Here is an 18979-nt window from a genome sequence, read left to right on the forward strand (position 1 = left end):
ATCAGGGTATGTCTCAATCCAAAGCCGCTCAACAAAGCAGTGAAGAGGCCACACCATTATGCACCGAAAATGGAAGGTATATCACAAAAACTACATGGTTGCAAGTATTTCTCCGCCCTTGACCAATCGTCTGGCTATTGGAATATGGAAGTACATCCAGACAGCGTACCCCTACTCACCCTCAATACGCCCTTTGGACGATATGCATGCAAAGGCTTCTATTTGGGATTGTGAGTAGCCAGGAGATATTCAAGCGAGCCTTTGATGAAACATTCAATGACATCCCTGATGTCTATTGCATTGCAGATGATGTCCTAATAGCTGCAAGGACAAGGGAGGAACACGACTTGGCAGTTAACAAAATAATCCAACGATGTCAAGACTCAGGTTTCAGGCTGAATCCAAAGAAAGCAAAGATCCTATTAGAGGAAATAAATTACTTCGGCCATACCCTATCGAAGAAAAGATTAAAACCGCACATGAAGAAAATCCAAGGGATAGAGAAGTTGGCTATGCCAAGGAACAAGCAGGAACTACAGTCACTGCTAGGAATGTTCAACTACCTGGGAAAGTTTATACCCAACCTGGCTGCCAAGATGAAGGACCTCCACGCTCTGATAAAGAAAAATGCAGAATTTGCATGGGAAGACACACACACCAAGATACTAGAAGCAAGGCCGAGGTCAAAGATAACAAAACACTGCAATACTTTGACCCACAGAAAGAAATCACTATTGAATGTGATGAGGGCCTGGGTGCATGTCTACTCCAAGACGGCACGCCAGTCAACTTCACATCTAGAGGCTTGATTGACGTGGAAACGAGATATTGTAACCTGGAACGCGAGATGCTTGCTGTTGCCTGGGCAGTTAATCACTACCGACAGTATGTGTATGGACAAAGATTCAAGATAGTCAATGACCACACTCCACTACAACAGATCATTAAGAAAGACATCAGAGACACAAGCACCCGGCTGCAACGACTTTTACAGCGATGTCAAGGCTACGATCTCACAATCGAATACAAGAAGGGTGTTGAGATGCACATATCCAACTGCCTCTCAAGGTGTGTGCCATCGCCAGCGCCCTGTGTTGGCCACAGCCGACTGGGGTTACAGACATGACATTGCAGTCATTGATGGCAATGTGAAGAGCCAAAGGAGCCTGGTCCCGCAGAAAATGTGCGAACGTTTGCTCCAGAAGCTACACCGAGTCCATCAGGGAGTGAACAAATCTATTCAAAGAGCAAGAGACACGTGGTTTTGGCCTGGCATGTCTGGACAGATCAGGAGGCTTATTCTAGCCTGCCCATCCTTTCTGGAGCCCCAACCCAGACAGAAACAAGCAGCAGTTATCCCTGTGATCACAACCAATGCTATGCAGATTCTGGGTTGTGAATCTTCCAGCATAACGGTCGATAGTATAGTTGATTATTGATTGAACACCATCGCTCTGACGAAGGGCTAACGCTCGAAACGTCAGCTTTTTTACCCTTTACGGTGGCTAATTTACGTTTTCAACCCAGTTGTTAACACTAAATTACCTGCTATTCCAGAGACCGGGTCCACATCAAGCCAATTTCCAGATATGTCCCTACTCCACCTATGGCAAAAGTTTTTACGAAAAGAAGGGAAGAAGGCGTACCAATGGCAGTGGAAATACCAAACACCAAGGCTATGACTAGTCTACCAAAGCCAAAGCCAGAGACCCCCATGAAGCAGCAAGCTGATAACCCATCAGATAACGTCCAAACATCCCGACCAAGGCATATCATTAAAGCACCAGTAAAATACTGATATGAATAAAACTTCGAAAGTGATTTTTAACTAGGAGTGACTCATAAAGGAAATGACGTTGAACAGTGCAAAATAGGCAAAGACTAAGAGGGTTTTTTTTAAAGCATTTTTAGTTCCAAACAGCGCTTGATATCAATCCTTGGTAATCACCAATTAGTGTATAACCTCTGCAGTTTTTTTTTTTTTATTTCGTTATATAGACTCGGACTTTAGTGGATCTTCCGTCTCCTGCCGTTACTGTTATTAGGAACCAATATTTTCATGCTAACAGGAAATGTTTTTTTTAACTAGGGGGATGCCGTAGATTTCTTCGTTCTATAATTTTATGGTTACAGTGTTACATAACGTACGTCTCAGGATGATACTTTGTGTAAGCGTACTTTGGATATCTTTCTGGTAAAAAATAGCACGTGTTTTGGGGCTTGCAATAAAGAAGTTGGTTTTTCATGAACACACGCTTCGAGTTTACTTCAGAAACAAAGAGTATATTTTCATGTGATTCAAAAATTTTGCACACTGTACATTAAATGGCACACGGAAAGTCTGTTTTTCATCTGTACTTAAAAAGAGAGTTGCCATTCCGGATAAAATTTCAATAATTAGAGAATTAATAAATCCTTTGTTTAGGGAGAGACCTTAAAAAAAGTGAGGGATTATATAGGAGAAAGAAATTGTACTATTGTTGGACAGTGACACCTAAAATATATTTTTGCCGAAAACCTGAAGAGAACAGAATTTCACTAATAAAAATGTCCACATGAATATTGTATTGATTCACTATGCTTTTTAGTCAAACAATATTAATAGTTACTGTATGGTGAAGGGTAAAGGCGAATTCTTATCTTTCTCTAGACACCTTTGGAAGTTATCTCTCGGAAGGTGCACAACAACCTTCAAGAAATTGGCCGTCTGAGGGAGGAAAATAGGGTAATTGATTATCATAAAATATTTGTATACAAGTGAATTAAACAGAAGATATCATAAAGAGAGAAAAAGTAAACAGAGTCTTGAGTGGCAACTCCATTAGTAAGAACCATTAATATTGATTAAAAGTCACTTCTGAATCAGCCGATCAGAGAATGGAAGGAAGCTGAAACAAACTGTATTTTAACCAAACATTTCACAAAACAGATCCACTTGATCTTAGGGGGAACTATGTACCTCCTGAAAAGACTGATAACAGAGGGGAAGGAAGCAAACGAGCTTTAAATAATTTGAGGAAAGTTTTATCAAAAGATATATGTTTGGTGCGAATTCAATATAATACCACAAGAAAACATCTTAATGCTGATGTTCAGTTACACGTTTTACATTGTCAACATTTTATGCTTTATGATGCATCTCACTTTGCAATAACATCTCTAATACAACATCTTCCTCTACGCAATAGGAGGTAGTAATTGGTCAACCCCCTTTACAGTCATTGTATATTCCACAGAGATTAAAAGGTGAAAAAATAACTATTGTGGTGGAAAATTTTTCATTCCCAGTCAACTTTTGTTTACTGTATTGTTGATTTTACAGAAAGGTCAGTTAGCTGAAGTACAGGACCCAGCACCTGTGAAAAAGGTTCAGATACACCCATCAATATTTCTTTGATTTTAACCCAAAATGCCCCAATTTTAATATTTGAGAGTGGTCTTGGAGGTTTCCTCTGACTGTCTGCTAAAACTCCAAATGTCCTTTGTTTTTCCCCATAAAGCAACTTGCACAGTATTTGTGCCCAAAACCAATGTCAATGTTACAGAAATAAATAAGCTTAAGTCATCGGTTTCTGTTTTATTATCTCAATGTTTTGGTTTATACTAAAACAATTATTCACCCCATTGTTGGTTGCTAGCAATAAAAATACACCACCACTACACCACAGTAAATAATGGGTTGTTGATTAGTCAATATTTCAGCTTAGTTTTAATTGAGTCTATTTAACTGTGGTTTAATTTTTTGCTAGCAATGCCAACTCGTGTTTCCTGGAAACAAATTACATTTTGTTTTACCAAATTCAAATATTTCGAAAGAGGTGTACATGCTCCTCCTTGGGTGATTCCTCAGGAAAAAAAAATTGAAAAAAAGTTAAGTCTCCAGCATAATGAACAACTTTATATATAATTTGTGGGAAATTGCCCCACATTTAAATGACATAGACTCAAATTGTTCCTTGAGTTGTTCCCTTCAAGGTCATAATCTGCATGCCCAAGCAATGGACTTTGTGCACGCTTTTGGCTTTATCTTTTTTTTGCCTTTAAGGAAGTTTTTCTTATTCTCATAATTAAAGAGGAGAAATTGCACACCAAAGTTATGCAAAAAAAAAATATATATATATATATATATAAGATACCACACACTTCATTACGCGAATACGGGCTTTGGGCAAGTTACCCGAAAAGTGTTTCTTAGCAACACTGGACGTATCAAGCCTATATACCAATATAGACACAGACGAAGGACTCGCTATTGTGGAGGAAGAGCTAGGCGAAACGAACCAGAATAAGCCATCACCGAAAACATTATCATATCTCCTCGAGAAGGTTCTCAAACTCAACAATTTTACCTTTGGCAATGAACACTACATTCAAATCAAAGGAACAGCCATGGGAACCAGAGTCACACCCAACTTTGCAAACGTATACATGGGAAGACTTGAAGAAAGATTCGTGTACCAAACAGAGTGGGTAGACCATATTATACTCTGGGTACGCTTTATAGATGATATATTCTTTATCTGGAAAAGTGATGAAGACTCTGATTAATTTCATAAATTACCTTAACAGTGTAGCATCCTCAATCAAGTTCACACACGAAATCTTTACACATTCAGTGAATTTCCTTGATACGACCGTTCTAAAGGATAATCAAGGTAACATTATTACAGATGTTTATCAGAAACCAACTGATACTCATCCATACCTCCATAGGACATCAGCACATCGACCTCATCTGAAACGGAGCATCCCATACAGTCAAGCCTTGACGTTTGAGGCGAATATGCTCTTCAACAGACACATTGAAGAAACAAATCCTGGAATATTCGGATTTCTTTGTAGCGTGTGGTTATGCACAACACAAAGTTCTCCACGAAATGCAGAAAGTGCTAACATTGACTCAAGAGGAATGTTTACAGACCAAAGAACGTGAACCAACAGACCGAATTCTTCTGGTTACCACATTCAACTCCCATACCACTTTTATTGCAGAAATTGCTGAATGAAATTGGAACTTTCTCCAATCAAAAGAAAGATTATCACTCATTTTCAACAAGCCACCTTTAGTCGCCTACCGACGACCAAAAAGTCTACGAGACAGACTTGTGCGTTCACGATTTGTAAATGAAATTCCTCAAAATTTTATACCAAAGGGATGTAGAACATGTGAAAGAACGAAGTGTAGTTGGTGTAAAAAGATCAACCAGACCACAACTTTCACCAGTCCCAATAACAACAAGACCTTTACCATATTTCATACAATGGACTGCCAATCGTCATGGATCATTTACATAATCGAGTGCAACATTTCCAAACTTCAATACATTGGCAAAAGCGAAACGGCATTTAACCCACGGTTAAACAATCATAGAGACCATATTAAAAAGGGAGTGAGTAGCTGCGAACTCACTGAACACTTTTTACATAACAAACGAACTCACGACTTTGACGATAATGTTACCATAACCATTATAGAGCAAATCAGAAAAGATCATTTAGAGGCTGACAAAAAGAAAGAGGTCCTTAGAGAAAGAGAGATTTTCTGGAAAAGAACATTAAACTCCATTCAGCCGTATGGACTAAACAAAAGAACTGGATAAAGCTTTTACGCGAAGGCCTTTATAAAGTTTTGGGTACATAAATTGTTTAAAACATACGTTATTAAGGTTTTAAAACTCTTAACCAATTAGAAACACTAATTGTTTACGAGGGATTTTACTCAGGATTTAATTAAGCAACACGCATTGTACTACGTCACACAATTAACCAATTACGACTCTGTAACAATTGCATGTTAAGGCCCCTGAGGAAGGCAAATGCCAAAACGCGTCGGGTCTTGAATAAAGCGTTGAAAACAGAAGCCCATTCTCCATTGGCTTAGATGATTCCACATGTGTGAGATCACTTGGGGTGGCTACATGGCCTTACCTCCATCCAAGCATCAGCACTGCACTGATGAGGCCCAGAAGGCCGAAACAGTACTGTCTGCAGTTAGTTATATATATATATATATATATATATATATATATATATATATATATATATATATATATATATATATATATAGATATATATACACACACATACATACATACATACATGGGTCACCATGCTCGTTCAAGAGCTAAGGACTATCGTACCTCATTATCTGGTCCATGAAATGAAAAACAATACCCTGTTCTTAGATTGCAGGGATGCTCATTCCCCTGATTACATGATTTTCATGCACAATTTGGGATGCGTGGTGCAAAACTGAGAAATTACCTTAAGCTATAAGATGTAAAACACTAAGTAGGCCTTAACTCAGAAACAAGTCCGTTACATTTCTTAAACAGGTTCCAGGGAAGGAAAGGAGCTAGTATGTGACTGTTGTTATGTTTAGTCCCTAAATTGCCAATTTGTAAATATTCATTAGATTTTAGTATTTAAAATTTTATTTATAGTTCTTAGCAAAGACAATTGTAAACTGAAAAAGTTTTTGACTGTTTAAACGGCTGTGAATAAATGAAAGTCATATTCACGTTTTTGACTTTTTCCCGCGAAAATAAGATTTTCGCGGGGTAAGAAAGAGCTTCCTAGAAGAGTTCATTCGGTTGTAGCAAGTCAATAAAACATTACTCTGCGAATTCAAGTGAATGTTTTTAGAATGTTTCTGTTGCCACCACAAGATGTTTGGGTTGAAACAGACAGATACCCTGTTATTTCTAGCGCCAACATATTTTTTTCACCCGGAGGGGGTGCGTGATGTCAGCCTCGAATTCCGCATAAAAAGGTTTGGCGACGGAAAGGAAACGCACTTTCGATGAGGACCCTCTGTGCACTTGTTTAGAAGTTTAGTATATCTCTCCGAAATATGCTAATCGAATGAAAGCAGTTTTGGAAACCACGAATAACCATGCCGACATTACGTGTTTGGATCTAAATAATTTCCTATCAAAATAATGAATCGACAGTCGCGCACTGTTTTTAGATGTTTGCGTCAATTTATATGTGTTATTATATATGTTATTAACGAAAGAGTATGACGTCTTTATTTTTTTTCTTCCAAAAGAAGTGAAGTGGGCCGTTCTTGCTGTTGTTTTGGGTCAAAAACTACTACATTTTACCGCTGGATAAGTATCGCCATTTCGAAATGAACATCTCACCGCATCGGCGTCTAACTGCAAAAATCTTGAAAACATTTCACTGAGAAAAAGCGCACATGGTTTTTCCATTCCGATAGATCGTTTTCTGTATTGCTCTTACAGGACCCATTTCGAAAACACGACAGTTTTGGAAAAAGTCTTGTAGCATGGAGAAATTTATCCGCGACTCACATTTTTCTGCGTTATATGTAAAATGCGATGCATCTTTTTCAGAATTGCGTATCTCCCAAAAAAAAAAGGGGCAAAAAAAAAAACAGCAAGGAAAGGACATAAGTGAAACAGATCTTTATTAACGATCAATCCTGGTCAATTCCAATTCAGCAAAGCCAGTGGTACAAGAGCGGTGCGATTCAAGTTATCTGAGCGTGAATTAATTTCATCATGTTTATCACCACTGCCAGTTCCATCTATTGCTTGCTTACAAAGAAAACGTAGTCTGTAAGCACACTTTTAAAACACAGATGAATTTCACTGAGAACTTGTACTCGAGCAAACTTCAAATATGTTATATATTGCCTAGAAAGCCACATGCGAGGAAAAAACAGATTGTGAAGTTTTGGTCGTAATGGCGGCCGTTCAAAAATTAGAGTCTAGCTTGAACTTTCTTTTGAGAAGAGTACATTTCCTTGCGATAAATAAGGACATTTGCTGTCAGATGCGATGCAATGTATGATCAATTAGTCTAAAGCCCGTCAAATACGACTATTAACGAGTTCAGTCGCGATTAATAGTCGTACTTACCACAATTATTAATCGTGATAGAAGACACTTTGAGACTGTTAATCTGAATAGATGCCATTTACGATTAATAGTCTCACTTTAAGGACTTTTGGGACAAATAGTTGTAAAAAATGTTCACTCCAGAAATAAAAAAAAATGGTGCCCGGGGTTAACCTCAACATAACATCAGAGGAAGAGTTTATTTTGGATCTGCTTGACATCAAATCTAGCTTCTGCATAACCCATGACACGGTCTCTCATGAGCTCATGGAAGTTTCTCTTGAGGCCATTTGACTCATATTAAATGTTGGGTATCATTATCCCGTACTTTTAGGTGTTTAAAAGGCTCCACAAACAGTTGTTAAGCTCATGAAAGTTTAACTTGAGGCTACTAGACTCACATTAAATGTTGGGTATCATGTTCTATACTTTGAGCTGTTCAAAAGGCTCCACAAACAGTTGTAAAGCTCATGGGTTTCACTAGAGGCTATTTGACAAACAGCTCCACAAACAGTTTTAGTTACAAAATGGTCACCATATTCTCTTAGATGTTATACATAATTTCCTGTTAATTCAAAAGATCATTTTATAATCAGCTATCTCTTGATAGAAATATACATGTTCTTGTTCAAAAACAATTCATTGTGCCCCAGCGATCAGCACAGAAAATGTAGTCTTGGGTCTTTAATATCACCACAAGATGACAAGACTTGCAAGTGACCGTTTCATTTTATACTGAGTAAATTTCAATAATTGTCCACATGTGGAATTCCCACTTAATAAATAAATGATTACATCTAACACATTGTCAACTGTTGCTTTGTCACAATATCTGAGCTGGGTTGTTCAGGGATGGGTTAAGATAGCACAGGGTAAGTGCGAAATTTAATTCAAATGAGACAGCTTAAGAAATAAATTCAGTTTAATTAATTTTGTCAACAAGTTGACGATTGGATCCTCTCAAAAATAACTGAGAAAATTATCTTTAGAAATCTTTTTTAACAAAAAAGACTAAGATTTTAAAGCTCTAATCGAACGACTGAGCCCTGTATAACATCCGTTGCACCAGTAAAACACAATGTTCTTTTTACTTACCTGATACACTCTAGCCTATGTATCCTCAAATTACAAGCACTTGGAAAGAACCATATAATATCACTACCCTGCACAGCCTTTTCTCTGTATGCAACCCTTATGCAGGGCTTTCATTAGAAGCCGGCTACCGCTGGAGCTCCGGCTCAGATTCAGAGCTCAGGGTGCTTTCAAAATCTTTGATCCAGTTGCAGTGCCACCCAAGTCTGATCAGAGCTTTAGTGAGAATGGAGACAAAGAGATCAGCTCCGGCTCAGATTCAGCTCAGATTCTTTGAGCATTGCTCAGGAGGATCAGTGAGAGAAATGTTTATTTGATGGGGGAGATGGTAAAATCTGAGGTTGTGAAGAAGGCACAGCATGCCAGCTTCATGGGTCTCTTGATCGATGAAGTAATGGATATTGCCCAGAAAGAGCAGCTTGTGTCATTCATCAGATATGTTGACCAAGATATCTATGAAGTGAAAACAGATTTCCTTGCTGTGAATGACATTTTAGAGAGCTCAACTTCTGCCAATGCTGAAACCATCAAGTCAGTTGTTGTGAAACAGATTGTGACCTAGATATCAATAGATTATCAGGTTTGTCAACTGATGGCGCATCTGTAATGGTGGGCAAGGAAAATGGTGTTGCTGCTAAGCTTAAGAGAGAAGCTAAGCTGTTATTGAATGTTCATTGCACCTGCCATAGATTGGCCCTTGCATGTGGGGATGCAAATGACCAAATTTCATATATCAAGACTGTTGAAAAGGTTTTGATTCAACTATGGTCTTTCTTCCACAACTCCGAAAAGCGCACAGCAGCATACACCAAAGCAGTTAGTGCTTCAGCAGTTACAGATTTCACATTCTGCAAAGAAAAGGGTTGTAAAGCACGTTAAGAAGGCTACCCGAACGAGATGGCTGTCTACAGAAAGCACTATTGATGGTATTTTTTGTAACTTTGTGCCTTTGACCCAAACTTTGCAAATCTACAGCAATGATAGTGATCCTGTTGCAATAAACTTGATCACTGAAATCAAGTTGAAGAAATTCGTTGGAGCGGTTATTTACTTCATGAAGTCCTGCCAATTCTGAGCCATCTCAGCCGAGCCTTTCAGAAAGGAAACATATCCTTTGCTGTCATAGCACCTACTGTAGAATTTATTTTAGAGGAACTGAAAAGCGTGGCCGAAAAACAATCACCCCTGGAACGTTTAAGAAGAGATCTTGCTGAAGACGGCAGACTGCACTACAGTGGATTGACTCCTCTAAAAGCACATGATGAGACACTTCTCAGAAACCTGACTTCAAAGTATGTCCATGCTCTGCAAAACAATATTGCTTCCCGTTTCAAGGATAGCCTTCCCATCCTGAGTGCTTACAAAATCTTTGATCCAGTTGCAGTGCCACCCAAGTCTGCTCAGAGCTTTAGCGAGAATGGAGACAAAGAGGTCAAGATCCTTGCAGAATATCTGTATCAGCTGGAGACTGGAGAATCAAAGGTCCAGAAGACAGAGGAATTGATTTGTGAGTGGCGGAAGTTCAAGTACAGCATCTTAAAACTCAAGACACTTGGTAACACACTTGGTAATGGCGGACGCTCCCCATGTGGCTCCGCTTATTTCGTTTCTCCTGACGCTATTTTTGGTCAACGTGTTGCTGAAAAGCTCAAGAGATGGTATTATCTATCAGAGGCAATCATTCGCAAATGGTCTTATCGTCCTGGCCGCTACATTCCCAAGGATAAGTCACCGAAAGTTCGTCAAATCTGGAAAATCGATGCTTCGCCGTCGCTATTCTACCAGAAAATATCTATTCATTCTTTTCCTTCTAATATCTAACGACATTCAACTGAATCCTGGGCCTCTCAATTCCTCGACTCTCAAATCATGCAGTCTAAATGCCCGTAGTATTGTCAACAAGAGAACTGAGCTGCAAGCTGTGGTCGCTACAAAGGAATTAGACATCATCGCTATAACCGAAACATGGCTGAACCCTGAAATAATGGATCAAGAAATCCTGTCATCTGATTATAACATCTACCGAAGAGATCGCCTAGGAAAAGGTGGTGGTGTTTTGTTAGCTTTAAGGGATAACATTTGTTGTTATAGACGTTGTGACCTCGAAACGGACTGTGAAATCCTTTGGTGTGAAGTTCATTTCAATCCCTGCTCAACATACTTTATTGGAGTATACTATCGCTCTCCTAGCAGCGATATGGCCTACCTAACTAAACTGGTTCAATTGCTAGAAAAATTTCCACCATCATGTAATATCCTTTTGCTTGGGGATTTTAATCTACCTAATGTGAACTGGAACCTTGTAGCTCCATGGCAGCCGGACACTATCAGCGATTTCTTTTGCGACTCTGTTATTAATCGTTTTGGCCTCTCACAACTTGTGAATAAACCTACCAGAGGAGACGCTTTATTGGATTTAATCTTAACCAACACTCCTGCTCATTTGGCTAATGTTGAGATAGACTGTGGCCTTGGAAATTCAGATCATAACGTTGTTTGTTTCGACTTTAATGTCTTTATTTCCCGTCCACATCAAGCTCCAAAGATCGTTTACGATTACAAAAATGCAAATTGGGAAGGTTTTCGCTCTCATCTTTCCAATGCCCCATGGGGCAATGTATTCTTAGAGAACAATGTTGATCAAATGTGGACTAAATGGAAAGAATTGTTCTTTGCTGCTGTTAATAAAAACATCAACACACATCATTTGAAAAGAAAAAGAAATGTTCCTTGGTTAACATCTGCAATTCGTCGCCTTTTTCACAAACGGAAACGCTTATGGAAAAAAGCTAAATCATCTCAACTTCAATCTGACTGGGAAAAATATAGGCAGTGTAGAAACAAAGTCAAATCTGAAATAAACAAGAGCTATTGGCACCATGTTCAGTCTCTTCAAAACAGTAACAATCCTAAACGTTTCTGGACTTTCATAAAATCTAAGACGAAATTACGATCTATTCCACCTGAAGTATCCCTGGAGAACCAAAAGGCTTCAAACAGCTTCGATAAAGCACAGCTATTCAACAACTTCTTCTCATCGGTTTTTATAGAGAGTCCTGGTATTCCTGAGAAGTTACGTGACGATCTTCAACCTTTTACTGATCAAGTCATCTCAAGTCTACTTTGCTCTAAATCTGAGGTCGAGAGATTGCTCATTGGTTTAAACGTTACAAAAGCTCATGGTCCGGATGGGATATCAGCGCGTATGCTTCGCGAGGCTGCACCAGCTATATCAGAGTCCATGACAAATTTATTTAACTTTTCACTCCAATCTGGCACCTTGCCTGTGGAATGGAAATCTGCTCACGTCATTCCAATTTTCAAAAAGGGCCAAAAAGATCTAGTCAAGAATTATCGTCCTATCTCTCTTATGAGTCTGATTGTAAAGACCCTAGAAAGACTGATATACAATCGCATTTTTGGATTTATTGAATCAAATAATCTACTTAGTAGTCATCAATATGGCTTTCGTCCTGGATACTCCTGTACCTCTCAGTTGATACACCTTTTCCATGAATGGGCCAAAGCACTAGATAAACGCCTCTCTACCGATGTAATATTTCTGGACTTCGAAAAGGCCTTCGACTCAGTTCCTCATGACCGTCTTCTACTCAAACTAGAACGCTTTGGCATTACCGGCTCTCTACTTTCCTGGCTATCCAATTTTCTCCAAGGTCGATCTCAACGTGTTGTAATCGAGGGCTGCCAATCTGACTGGGCGCCTGTCACATCTGGTGTTCCACAGGGGAGCATTCTTGCCCCCCTGTTATTTATCCTATACGTCAATGACATCCCTGAATCTTTATCAAGTCCTGCAGAAATGTTTGCTGATGATATGTTAATCTATAATTACTGTACTCCATCTAAAACGTCCATCACTGCCCAGGAGAGTCTAGATAAAGTCACTGATTGGTGTGGCTCGTGGCTTTTAGGAACAAATGCTGACAAATGCGAGTCCATGAAGTTCACCAGGGCTAGAACTCCCTCTCCGTGCAACTATACTATTAATAGCAAGCTACTTACCCAAGTATCTACACACAAACATCTTGGGGTAGTTCTTTCCAGTGATTTATCTTGGAAACCCCACGTACTGTCTGTTGTTGCAAGATCGAACAGATTATTGGGCTTACTCAAGCGGACATTTGGATCTCACTCTAGGGCTCTACTTACTGGTTATAGATCCATGATCCGTCCAATACTCGAGTACGCTTGTCAAGCGTGGAATCCTCACCAAGCATATCTGATTGAAAAACTTGAATGCGTGCAAAGGAACGTTACAAGATGGATCATTGATAAAGACACTCCGTATGAAGACCGACTGAAATCCTTGAAACTAGCGACACTAGTTCAGCGCAGAGAGTTTCTTAGTTTGGTTCAGCTTTTTAAGTTCATTAAAGGACACTCTTCTGTAAACACTAATAATTACATATCCTTCAGTAACAGGCAATCAAGAAAAAGTCATCAGTTTAAACTATATAAACCATTTAGCCGTACAGACATCTTTAAGTACTCTTTTTGGCACAGACATATCGACACATGGAACAGTTTACCGTCATCAGTAGTTGAACTTGACTCAATTAATGCTTTTAAGAAAGCTCTTAAATCAACATTTTTTAACTAGGCCTATGACTAAAAATTAAATTATTCTATGTATTATACATTAGTTATAATCTTAAACAAAATAGTTATCTTAGATATGTCTTCTTTATTTAGATTTTATATTTATATAGATATATGCCTGTATGTAAAATGTTTCAGTATGTATATGTATATTGCATAGTATTAAATTTTTATATCTGGGGTATAGTTTACAATGAGGATTAAGTTCCACCCTTCTATAACCCTTTTTTAATAATAATATGTTATATGTTATTATTTAAATAAAGTTGTTATATATATATAAGAGTGAAATGCCAGCAGATGTCATTAAGCCACAAAGAACAAGGAACTGACATCCCAAACACCTACAGATTGGCTTTTACATCACATGCTTTCCAATCAATGGACTTACAGTCATTTTGTGCCAGAGCTTCTTTGTCTTGCTGAAGTGTGCATGTCTCTGCCCGTCAGCAACGCCTGGCCGGAGTGTGGGGCATCAGCAGTCAAACGACTGAAAACAAGGCTGAGAAGCTCTCTGAAAGGTGATATGTTGGAATCACTAATGCACATTACAATCAATGGGCCAGAAGTAAAGGAGTTTGAAAGCCTGGTCAAGAAAGCAGTGAAAAAGTGGCATGAAGTGAAAGCTCAATCAAATCTGCTAAGTCAATCCCTGCAAGTGCCACTTCCAGTAACTGCCCAACAGTTTCTAATGCTGCTGTCCAAGTTGATATGCTGCCACCACTGGCACTAGATGTTCCAGAACAAGCGAATGCCATGGGAGATGGGATTGGAGTTGAAGATTTGGAGAAAGAAGTTAATTCAGTAATCAGCGCCCTTAAACTTCCCGATATCTCGGATATGGATGACTCTGACTATGGCTCAGACTTTGAGTCAGATTCAGACTGAACAGTTGCAGGTGTCATTTCATTTTCAAAACGGTCAACAAAGCTAGAATTGGAACTGTCAGAAACAGTACTGAAATTGTCAAAGTATAAATTACTACTGAACTAGTGGCCAGTGTAATCATCATTCCAGTGCCAGTGTAATCAAGAAGAAGTTTGTCAAGATTTTGATGAAGAAATTAGCTATACTTTCAGTCGAAGGAGAGCATCTTCTCATAGCTGGCTATATATCACGATGTTTGGTGTAAATTTAAGGGTGGGGTTGCAGCTTGGGCCTTGGTAAGTCACGAGGCAAGCACTCCTGCCAAACTCAATTACCTTACATGTTCACAAAAGCTCTTGAAAAACACAGAAATCTGCCAATTTAAGGGTTCATGGTATGCATCATTAACTTTACTTTCTCATGCCAGGAATGCTGGAAATCGGATTTCCGAGCTTCTAAATTTCAAAATTTTGCATGCTCCCCCAGACCCCCCTAGAAAGGGTCACAGCCGCACAGAACTTAATAGTCATAGCCGCCTTCTATGATATGGGCAGACACCTACTTCAAATCTTATTGAAAGCCCTGCTTATGTTCAAATATGCAAAATTATTTATCTAACGCACGAACCATCCAACCTTCCCCCTCAACTGCTACCTGTACGCCTACAAACATATTGAACGCACGCTCCTGAGCTTCGATTACCCCTAGTAACCAATAGAATGCAGTTTTATTTCTGCCAATCAAAGTTCATTGTGATCGAGTCTTCTGCGTGTCTCTTCCCAACTGGGGGAGAGATGCAATGCAAAAAAGTAAGAAGATCATAAGGATTTCCACGCTCGAAGATTGAGAATTTTGTGGGCTATCCTTGTTTCATGGGCTATCCTTATTGCCTTTTTGGACGCTTAGGATTGGTGAAAGAGTAAGATTCTGGTTGCATTTTTAAGTGCGAAGTATTAGCAAAATTTTCTTCGATACGTTGGAAAGCTTATGAAGACGAGAATTTGAAATGGCCGCGTGGCTTTCCTTATTGGTTTGGAGTGCGCTGGTGATTGAAGTTGTGTTTTTCTGTTGCAACTAGTACAATGAGGTGAGGTTTTTGGTAATTTCATGTTATTATTTTTGTTAAATTTAAATATTACGACCATTCTGCAAAGATCGCAGTGTTATATGGGCACTGGTTACTACAGACAATGGACACTTTTCTGTGTCCCAAATCACAAACTCTTATATATTGTCAACCCTGCTTTATGGACACTGGTTATCTGCACATTGTCTATTTTCATTGTAACCAAAAATTTAAATCAGAGAAAGAGCTGTTTGATTAAGAGAAGATTCACTTCATTTTGAATAGGTAGTTATTTGTAGCCATTTCAGCAGGTTAGGAATGATTAAGGAAAACTTCTTCTACACATTTTTTGAGGGTGGAAAAAAAACATGTACATTCTATATATGTTGTGGTTTAAATTTATCATTGGTTGAATATTTTTCAAGTCAGTTGGATTTTTATTCCAAACTGGTTGAAAAAGGAAAAAAAAAATTCAAATTACAAGATACATGGTTTGTATCATGCACTTAATATTCAGTGGACTGCTGGTGACATAACAACTTTATGGTTTATTTTAATTTGAGCTAAGTGGGTTTGCTTTACAGTCTTGCTGTCTGCAGAAGTCCTCAGTAGGACTCAAAGTGGGAGTATTGTGTGAAGACATCCAAAAAAGAATTCTGTGTCACCCTGGTCCTATTGTGAGCATAGGGAGAGTAGTGCAGAGTTATTCTTCTACGAGAAGACCCAGCAATAAAGCAGCCCAGGAAGCCATGGCAGCCTTAGGGCAGCTAGAATTAGTTCTGCCATATAAATTGATAAGCTGGTAGTCTTCTTCAAAAAGCTTCCAACAGTTGTAAGCCCACATGCAATTGCAGCTTGTGGCATGACACCACAAGAGTACCATTAGGCATTCATGACAAAAGACCATAAAATCACAGCGGACACGCAAGAAACTGTTATAAATGCTCATCCAAAATAGCATAAAATTCTAGCATTCTTAGAGGCAACAGAGAAGAACCTGTTACAGCAAATTTAAGGGCCAGCGGTTTATCTGCAAATTAGGCTTAGTCCCCTTGCGTCCGTAGACACATATTGAAATTTTCGCGCGAAAAGAACAGTAATGTTATGCAGTTTGTCGTGCTGTGATCGTTTCTCTGCTGCATCTCCTGTACTTCTTCTATCCAAACTGTCGGGTAGGTTTTGCGCTGTCTTTTGCCATTTGATGTTTCGCTTTGTGATTTTAATTATTGTTGTCGGTAGTTGACTGTAGTGTAATTTAATTCAATCATGTTTCAGAAATCACTGGTTACGAATAAATGGTATGGTTCATGTGACTGTTTTGAAATTTGCCGGTGCATTCGCTACAGAACCTTTAATACTGTACTGCTTGTCACAATGGTAAAGATGAGACATGTAAAACATTAGCACAACCGGCAAACGTGAAAAAATCACTGGAGAATCCTGGTCACTTTTACATCATGTTTCTTGTAAACACAGTGCTAAATCTCTTTGATATATTTTTGTTGTCTCCTGACTGCAACATATGTACATAACATTAATAACAAAATTGCATACATAATCTATTTTTTAAATAGGTGTGTTGAAATCAATCGAAAATTGAAACAAAATTTTATGCACAGAAAAATAGTATATAAAAATTAATGTAGTTAATGTTCCTTTTAACTTTTTACGTTATCATATTTTGATGTGATATTTCAAAAACTGAATGCCCAAAGAAAATAATTACATAACTGAATTAACTAAATTTATTTGATGGTAAAGAAGGAACATGTGGTGAATCATTGTCTTTTTGTTGTCTCTTGACCACATTAGATGTACATAACATGACAAATTGGATGCATTATTTATATTTTTCCATAGCTGTATTAGAAATTTTTGTTAATCACGGATTGAAACAAAATTAATAATGTAGGGTAAGATAGTTTATAAAATTTATTTTGTTCATGATTCTTTCATCTTTTTTTAGATTAATATATTTCAATGTCATATTTCAAAAACTGAACACCCAAAAAATAATTGTATTACTGAATTAATAATAAAAGTTCCCGTTCATTTCAATCACGTGCATTTTTTATGTCTACGGAAACAATTCCCCAATTATGCTGGGAGTGATAGTGGGAGAAGATGTTGAAGTTTCCATTTGATTGACATGTAATAACCTTTTTCTAATAGTTATCAATACTGATTCCCGGCCAATTAGTTAAAAAAACTTCATTTCGCTAACGTCAGGTAGTACTTGCAGTATTCAAAAGGAGTCTGTCCAATCAGAACCAGTTCAGTTTGTTAAGATTGTTTATTTTATTTTCTTTAGTTCACGCACTTTGTTTTTATTTCTTTCATTCATTTATTTTTTCGCTAAGCATTATGGTATTGCGCAAGTTTAAGTTCACGCGGCCTCGGCCAAAGTTCAATTAGAAGTAATAAGTTCATTTAGGAGTAAGAAGTGCTTTAAGTTCGCCATCAAGTTCAAGTTGACTGACGCCTTTCCTTTTAGTATTTTCACTGTGTGGGTCAGATATGTGAGTGTTTTGTTTCTTTTTTATTCTAATTTCAAACTTAATTTAGTGATTACACGATCCATTTCCAATTCAAGCCTTTTGTTATTATTTCCCTCCTGCATATGTTAATCAGTAGTCCGTTCGAAGTGTTACAAGTTTATAATCTTATCTATTTCAAAGTATCAGTTGTATTGTTTTCAAGCATGTTTTGGTTCGTTAAGTCCTCTCATAGTTCATTTTAATCTTGTTACTTCTCATGCGTGGAGTATGATTATTTCAATGAAGAATTGTTGTTATGCGAATTGGGTTCCGCCCGCAAATATCTTTAGACTAGTTTTGCTTCGTGACCCTTTTGTTTTTAGTTTATTTAGCTTCATATTTAGTTGTATTTTGTAATCGTTGTCTTCAGTTTACGAGCACTATCGAACCGTCCTCGTCGACACAATAAATTCGTTTATCACCGTCTTCAAGTTTGGTTCTTTGGTTCTCCGTAAATTACGCCCCCCACCAATTCGCGACACGTCTCCTGTATTCCTCAATAGTCGCTGCTGCCACACAGTTCAACCTGCTTTTTTTAAAGCGTCTCAAAGTCTTTAGTCACTTCCTTGATGCGTTGGAGTTTCCCATCTATTTGCTTGGCTTTCTTTGGTTGTAAGGGACATTCAAGATTTTTTGAAATATCATGAAACTTGGAGAAGTATTCATACACTCTTGAGGGTTCAATATTTCAACCTTTCAATGATATAAAGTTTACAAGACAGTCTAATTTAAGTCTTTCAATCTCAAACCATCCAGATACTGGAGTTAAGCCTCGTTTCATCAGATAATCAAGACTGGAGGTGCTCTTTGACCTCTTGTAGTTTTGCTTGGTACCTTGAAGTTGTTAAATGTGTGTATGCCTGCATGGCAGCATGGGAGCTGCCATAGGGAATTTCACAATCAACACATTAACATTGATGGCTAGCTAATTC

General features: G+C 38.2%; 2 pseudogenes across 1 annotated transcript; both read left to right on the forward strand.

The window, feature by feature from the left end:
• LOC149042613 (uncharacterized) overlaps window positions 1-18979 on the forward strand; it is an 85018-nt pseudogene that overhangs the window by 3300 nt on the left and 62739 nt on the right.
• On the forward strand, window positions 1445-5850 carry LOC149042614 (uncharacterized; annotated as a pseudogene). The gene has a single exon (XR_016188391.1). The product of XR_016188391.1 is annotated as an uncharacterized LOC149042614 (transcript).

The sequence above is a fragment of the Pocillopora damicornis genome, chromosome 7, assembly GCF_964200805.1.
Source record: "Pocillopora damicornis chromosome 7, jaPocDami1.2, whole genome shotgun sequence".
Taxonomy (NCBI): Eukaryota; Metazoa; Cnidaria; class Anthozoa; order Scleractinia; family Pocilloporidae; genus Pocillopora; species Pocillopora damicornis.